Raw genomic sequence first — 7,947 nt, forward strand, 5'->3', positions numbered from 1 at the left:
AGTTTACCTTTCAATCTCACATGGCCACACCCCCTACATAGCCTTCCATCCTTCTTTATATGTGATTTCTCTCTCTTCAATCTGTAAATTCCATTGTTCTACAGGTCTTTGGAAATTTACTTTTCCCATAATATGAAAAGCTTTCATGTTCTCAATATAGCCTCTTTCCTTTTGGGAAAAACAAACATAATAACCTTGCCCTATTTATCTTGTTAGTTGTCAACATGCTACCTCACTTTGAAACCTAAACTCCTTTCCACTTATCTTAAAATGCAAATTTCCTTCACACCTTATCAGTGGAACCCTCATCCTAGCTTATCCATCTCCATTTCAAAAGTCTGTTTTACACCTAACTCTTTTCATAATTTCAACCTTGCAGTCTTTCTGACTCTAATTTAATTAAATCAGCCACACAGACAACCATGAAAAATATGATGGTTTTGTGACAAAGAGACTGTATTTGACTGGAAAGTGGAGGCGACATTGTTCCCTGAGTGTTGGGATGGTGCACAGCTTGGGAGAAACATTGCATTGGTTTGTGTCAGTGGAAAGCCTGTAACAGAGTGAGAAGGGGGCTGAACAGGAACTGCCCAGATTGGTTGAGAAGTTAAACAGAAAGTTCCAAAAATAAATATAAGAGTGGTAATGCCAAATCTAGACCCCCCTGGTTGTCTAGAGGAATACAGGGGAAGATCAAACAGAAAAAGAAAGCGTCCAATAGGCACAAAGAGCTATGCACTGCAGATAGCCTAGACGAATATAGGAATTGCAGGGATGAAGTAAAAAAGGAAATACAGAAATCAAACAGAGGGCATGAATAAAGATTAGCAAGTAAAGTTAAAGATAACCCAAAGACATTTTACCAATACATTAATGCTAAAAGGTTAGTTAAGGAAAAAGTGGGACCTATCAGAGATGAAGTTGGAAACTTGTGTGTAGATGCAGAGGCTGTAGGAAGGGTTTTGAATGAATATTTTGTCTCTGTGTTTACAAAGGAAAGGGAGGATGTAGATATAGTAGGCCAGGAGGAACACTGCGAGATATTGGACAGGATAGTCATAAAGAAAGAGGAAATACTCGAAGGGTTGAAATCCTTGAAGGTTGATAAGTCACCAGGGCCAGATGGATTGTTTCCGAGGCTGCTGAAGGAAGTCAGGGAGGAGATAGCAGATGCTCTGAGGATGATTTTCCAATCTTCACTAGATACAGGGGAGGTACCGGAGGACTGGAGAAATGCAAACGTAGTTCCATTGTTTAAAAAGGGGTCAAAGGAAATGCCAAACAATTATAGGCCAGTTAGTCTTACATCGGTGGTGAGCAAATTAGTAGAATCAATCCTGAGAGATAGGATTAACTGTCATGTGGAAAGGCATGGACTAGTCAGGGATGGTCAGCATGGATTTGTTAAAGGGACATCTTGCCTCACAAATTTGATTGAATTCTTTGAGGAAGTGACAAGTGCAGTGGATGTTGTGTACATGGATTTTAGCAAGGCATTTGACAAGATCCCACATGGCAGATTGGTCAGGAAAGTAAAGCCCATGGGATTCAGGGTAATGTGGCAAACTGGATGAAAGGTTGGCTTTGTAACAGGAAACAAAGGGTAATAGTTGATGGATGCCCTTGCGAATGGAAAGTTTTCTCAAGTGGTGTTCCACAGGGCTCGGTGTTGGGACCCTTGCTGTTTGTGTTATATATTAACGATTTGGAAGTGAACGTGGGGGGCACGATTGGGAAATTTGCAGATGACACAAAGACTGGCCGAGTAGTGGATAGTGTAGAGGAAAGCCATAATGTCCAAAACAATATAGATGGGTTGGTGGAGTGGACGGTAAAGTGGCAGATGGATTTTAACATAGAGAAGTGTAAGGTCATACATTTAGGGAAGTCAAACAGTTACAGGGATTACAAAATAAATGGGAATATACTAGGAGGGGTAGATGAAGTGAGAGATCTTGGCGTACAAGTACACAGGTCCCTGAAGGCAGCAGTTCTAGTAGACAGGGTTGTAAAGAAGGTATATGGAATGCTCTCCTTCATTGGCAGAGGTATAGAATATAAAAGTAAAGATATAATATTGGAATTGTATAAAACACTGGTGAGGCCACAAATGGAGTATTGTGTGCAGTTCTGGTCACCACATTACAGGAAGGACATAATAGCTCTGGAGAGAGTGCAGAGGAGGTTTACAAGAATGTTTCCAAGGTTAGAAAAGTGTGGCTACGAGGAGAGATTGGATAGGTTGGGGTTATTTTCCTTAGAACAAAGAAGGCCGAGAGGTGACTTGATTAAGGTGTATAAAATTATGAGGGGAATAGATAGAGTGGACAGGACAAAATTGTTTCCCTTGTTGGAGAATTCCAGAACCAGGGGAAATGGATTCAAGATAAGTGGCAGAAGGTGTAGGGGGGACATGAGGAAGAACCTTTTTACGCAGATGGTAGTGGGTGTCTGGAATTCGCTGCCCAAGTTGGTGGTAAAGGCAGAAACTCTTTTAAAAGTACTTGGATCTGCTCCTTAAGTGCTGTAAGCTGCAGGGCAGGAAGGTAGGATTAAAAAGGACACCTAAATGTTCTTGGGCTGGCATGGGCAAGATGGCCTCCTGCTGTGCTGCAACTTTTCTATAGGTCCCTGACTAGAGACAGAGCTTTGACATTTGCTTCAGGACCAAACTTTACTCCACCCCAGATGGGATTTGAACCCACAATCCCTGGCTTAGGAGGCCAGTGCCTTATCCATTAGGCCACTGGGGCTGGACAAGATGGGGTTTGGTGATTGTAACTTTGACCCTTTGTCTCGATGTAATCACTGCCAAATTTGATGCCTTTTTGTGGGCCGGCCCTTTCTTTTCATCCACAACCAGATTGGACTAATTCCAAACATTCCAGTAATGAGCTGACAGGATCGGGATTTGCTTTTTGTGTGTGTCAGAAATTAATGCTGGCAAAGTGTCGATTGTATGTGAGAAGCAATTGTCTTTCCAGAAGTTTCCTTGCTTGTCCTGACTTGAAGTTTCAGTTACATCATACCTCGATGTAATGACAGTGTGATATGTTCACCTCACACTCTTCCAAGATTCACCATGTTTTTTTGAGGAACAATCTTGAGTCATTTTCAAAAGCTTGGTTATTTTGGTTGATTCAAAGTTTGACGTAAGCTGAATAGTGCAATGTTTGCCGCTATTTAATCAATCTTCTGTAAAGATTTAAAACTTACAGTAAATTTACTTTTATCTTCAGTCAAACTACCTGATTTGTCAGCATGGTGTGTTCCTATTCACTGAAACACTCAGGAGTCTACAGTAAGGTTCTTGCACACAATAAATTGGTCGATGTCACAGGGCTGGAATACTTTCTTCATCAATGGGTTTATAATTTCCAATTCACAGGAATCATAATGTTTCCCTAAGAAAGAAAGATTTGCATTTATATATCAACATCCAGAATCTCAGGGCATCCATAAGCACATTGCAGCCAATGAAGTGCTTTTTGAAGTGTAGTCATGGTTGTAATGTAGGAAACATGGCAGCCAATGTGCGCAAGATCCCACAAACAGCAATGTAATAATGATCAGATAATCAATGATTTTGATTGCGTATTGACATCAAAGATTAAGTTTATTGTCTGAGCCACACGACTAATCCCATCCAGAAATCCAACAATCTCGGTCTTGAATATATTCAATGACTGAGCATCCACAGCTCCCTGGGAGAAAGAATTCCAAAGATTCACAATCCTTTCAGTGAAGACATTTCTCATCTCAGTCCTCATCGGCTGACCTTGAATTCTGAAGCTTGAATGACAGGTCGAAATAATCCTTCCACAGCAGCAAACCTCCAAGTGTCAGCTAGCGAGTGATATTTCCGTTGTCACAGTCAGTGCAGTTCTCTTTCCTACATTCAAACTGGTTGTGCAGTCTCCTGCCTTACACAGACCCCATTTATAAACTATTGTGATGTCTGACCTCACTGGGATGTGCAGTGTGAGGGTGAGGCTTGTCCTGTGATCACACGGTTTGACCCGTCCAGTTAATGGGTCTTCACTTTGATTAAACAGAGCTTATCAAACCCACTCAGTTACAACCCAGAGAACAGGGTGCACTGGTGATGGACAGGGATGGGATTGTTTGTCTCCCAACAATGATGTTACATTGTTGTACACATTTACAGCAACAGGTGGAGGTCATTCAACCGCTCGATCCCAGTCCCAATTTAATTCCATGATGGCTGACCCATGTCTCAAATCCATTTCCCTGTTTTTTGATCCTAATCCCCTGATAAACCTTGGAACATTGGAATGGGGAGGCCATTCACCCTCAAGCCTGTTTGACCATTCAGTTAGATCATGGCTGATTTGTATATTAACCCAATCCACCCGAGTTATTTCCATATTTCTTAATACCCTTCCTGACATAAATCGATTGATCCAATTTAACATATTATCAGTCGACAGTTTGACAAGGAAATATTCAATGAACGACATGACACGAAGAAGTTCTGAGGAACAAAGGGACCTTGGCGTGGGTGTCCTTAGATCTCTGAAGGCAGAGGGGCATGTTAGTGGAGTGGTGAAAAACGCATATGGGACACTTGCTTTCATAAATTGAGACATAGATTTAAAAAGTTGGGAGATCATGTTGGAGTTGTATAGAACCTCGGCAAGGCCACAGCTGGAGTACTGTGTGTAGTTCTGGTTGCCACATTATATGAAGGATGTGATTGGAGGAGGTGCAGAGGAGATTCAACGGGATGTTGCCTGGGGTGAAACATTTAAGTTATGAGGAGAGGTTGGATAGGCCTGGGTTGTTTTCATTGTAGCAGAGAAGCCTGAGGGGAGACCTGATCGAGGTGAAAAAGATTATGAGGAGCATGGACAGGGTCGATAGGGAGCAGCTGTTCCCCTTAGTTGAGGGGTCAGTCACAAGGGGACATAAGTTCAAGGTGAGGGGCAGGAGGTTTAGGGGGGATGTGAGGAAAAACATTTTTACCCAGAGGGTGGTGACGGTCTGGAATGCGCTGCCTGGGAGGGTGGTGGAGGCGGGTTGTCTCACATCCTTTAAAAAGTACCTGGATGAGCACTTGGCATGTCATAACATTCAAGGCTATGGGCCAAGTGCTGGTAAATGGGATTAGGTAGGTAGGTCAGGTGTTTCTCACGTGTTGGTGCAGATTCGATGGGCCAAAGGGCTTCTTCTGTGCTGTGTGATTCTGTGATATTTCAAAGAAGTAACTGTGTTTGGGGTATTGAGTAAATTGAAGAGAAGAGTTAAAGTGTTATGATGTGGCAGGTGTTATGTGCCAGGCAGACCAAACCCACAAGGGAAACTTGGCCACGCTATCACAATGGTTTTGCAATTTTTATTTATTGCGAGATGGTTTATGCACTGAATTCAGAAGAAGAGTTGACTAACACCTTTAGAGAGTTTAAAATTAAGTTAAAACATTTATTAACAAAAGGGAAAAAATGAAACAATAAATACACATAAGATTACGGTTTCATGGTTATTTAGTCTTAACAGTTCCCAAAATTCTTAATTAAACAGGCTCCTAACTACACACCTCCTTTAAGGCAACAGGCCAAAACAGATTTGAAATTATAAAATCAATCCAGCAAGGTTACCACAGTATCCAATCAACAGTGGAATTCAAAAGGCTTTGAACACAACTTTAGTTATTGGATACTGCAGACTTCTGCTTCCGTGAGTGGAGGCTTTTCCTCAAGGACTGCTTCACATAGTTTACCTTTCAATCTCACATGGCCACACCCCCTACATAGCCTTCCATCCTTCTTTATATGTGATTTCTCTCTCTTCAATCTGTAAATTCCATTGTTTTACAGGTCTTTGGAAATTTACTTTTCCCATAGTACAAAAAGCTTTCATGTTGTCAAATAGCCTCTTTCCTTTTGGGAAAAATAAACATAATAACCTTGCCCTATTTATCTTGTTAGTTGTCAACATGCTACCATGTCTTTGAAACCTAACCCCCTTTCCACTTATCTTAAAATGCAAATTTCCTTCACACCTTATCAGTGGAACCCTCATCCTAGCTTGTCCATCTCCATTTCAAAAGCCTGTTTTACACCTAACTCTTTTCATAATTTCAACCTTGCAGTCTTTCTGACTCTAATTTAATTAAATCAGCCACACAGACAACCATAAAACCACAATCGTATGATGGATTTGTGACAAAGAATGTGGAGGCAACATTGCTCCCTGAGTGTTGGGATGGTGCACAGCTTGGGAGAAACATTGCATTGGTTTATGTCAGTGGAAAGCCAGTGACAGAGTGAGAAGGGGGCTGGGAACTACACAGATTGGTTGAGAAGTTAAACAGAAAGTCCCCTGACTGTCACAGAATGTGTTTCCAGACAAAACTTTACTCCACCCCAGATGGGACTTGAACCCACAATCCCTGGCTTAGGAGGCCAGTGCCTTATCCATTAGGCCACTAGGGCTGGACATTATGGTGCTTGGTGATTGTACCTTTGACCCTTTGTCTTCATGTAATCATTGCCAAATTTGATGCCTTTTTGTAGGCTGGCCCTTTCTTTACATCCACAACCAGATTGGATCAATTCCAAACATTCCAGTAATGAACTGACAAGATCAGGGTTTGCTTTTTGTGTGTCAGTAATTAATGCTGGCAAAGTATAGATTGTATGTGAGAAGCAATTGTCTTTCCGGAAGTTTCCCTACTTGTCCTTACTCGAAGTTTCAGTGATTTCCCCAACCCAGGTTCCCGGCCACCTCCTTGACCTCACTGTCTCACCTGGTCTCATTACTCTCATCGTATCAATCACAGAGAAGGCCATCTCTGACCACTTTCATGTGTTACTCAGCACCCACATCCCCCTCCCACATTCCAGCTCTACTTCCTTCTGTAACTCTTTTAGAGTTAAAACAATTAAACTAAATTAACAAAATAAGGATAAATCGAGCACAGCCCCTAAGTCAGGTCAGCTGTAAAACCAAGGACAAAGTTTAAAGGAAACTTACAAACATTAAACCAAAATGTAATCAAAGGGGTCAATAAAACACCCCAGTCCCTGCGGTGCCCATCTAGCACGGAAGGCCTCGAGTGTGCCGGCAGACACCGCGTGCTCCCTCTCCAGGGACACCCGGCTGCGAACGTAGCCGCGGAAGAGGGACAACCAATCGGGTGGGACTCCCGCCTCGATCGCCCGCTGCCTTGACCTGTTAATGGCCAACTTGGCCAGGCCCAGGAGCAGGTTCACGAGGAGGTCCTCCTCCTTCCCGACCCCCTTCCTCACCGGGTGTCCGTAGATCAGGAGCGTGGGGCTGAAATGCAAAAACATTAATAAAAGGTTTTTAAATAACTAAAAAGGGAGTGCAGCCTACCACACCCTATATAAGCATGGTCCACGGATTCCACAAGACCACAAAAAGGGCAGGTGTCCTGGGAGTCCGCGAACCTACACATTCTCCGATTATAGGGGACTGCTGCATGCAACACCCTCCAACCCAAAAGGACAGAGGGGTGGATTCCTGAGCAGCGGCTCTCTGACGATAGCTGCTACTCCTGACGGGGGAGAGCTGCGTCACAAGGAAACCATGTTCCAGACTTTGATCAGGTCCAAACAGAACGTTCCTTAACTGTCACAGAATGTGTTTCCAGACAAAACTTTACTCCACCCCAGATGGGACTTGAACCCACAATCCCTGGCTTAGGAGGCCAGTGCCTTATCCATTAGGCCACTAGGGCTGGACATTATGATGCTTGGTGATTGTACCTTTGACCCTTTGTCTTCATGTAATCATTGCCAAATTTGATGCCTTTTTGTAGGCTGGCCCTTTCTTTACATCCACAACCAGATTGGATCAATTCCAAACATTCCAGTAATGAACTGACAAGATCAGGGTTTGCTTTTTGTGTGTCAGTAATTAATGCTGGCAAAGTATAGATTGTATGTGAGAAGCAATTGTCTT

General features: G+C 42.8%; 3 non-coding genes across 3 annotated transcripts; all 3 read right to left on the reverse strand.

Moving 5' to 3' along the window:
* Window positions 1–2,680: 2,680 nt before the first annotated feature.
* trnar-ccu lies at window positions 2,681–2,753 on the reverse strand. The gene has a single exon. It is a non-coding gene; the product is annotated as a tRNA-Arg (tRNA).
* A 3,629-nt stretch (window positions 2,754–6,382) lies between these two features.
* Window positions 6,383–6,455, reverse strand: trnar-ccu. Its single transcript has one exon. It is a non-coding gene; the product is annotated as a tRNA-Arg (tRNA).
* A 1,195-nt stretch (window positions 6,456–7,650) lies between these two features.
* Window positions 7,651–7,723, reverse strand: trnar-ccu. Its single transcript has one exon. It is a non-coding gene; the product is annotated as a tRNA-Arg (tRNA).
* Window positions 7,724–7,947: the final 224 nt, after the last annotated feature.

Source organism: Carcharodon carcharias, chromosome 21 (assembly GCF_017639515.1).
Source record: "Carcharodon carcharias isolate sCarCar2 chromosome 21, sCarCar2.pri, whole genome shotgun sequence".
NCBI classification, from domain to species: domain Eukaryota; kingdom Metazoa; phylum Chordata; class Chondrichthyes; order Lamniformes; family Lamnidae; genus Carcharodon; species Carcharodon carcharias.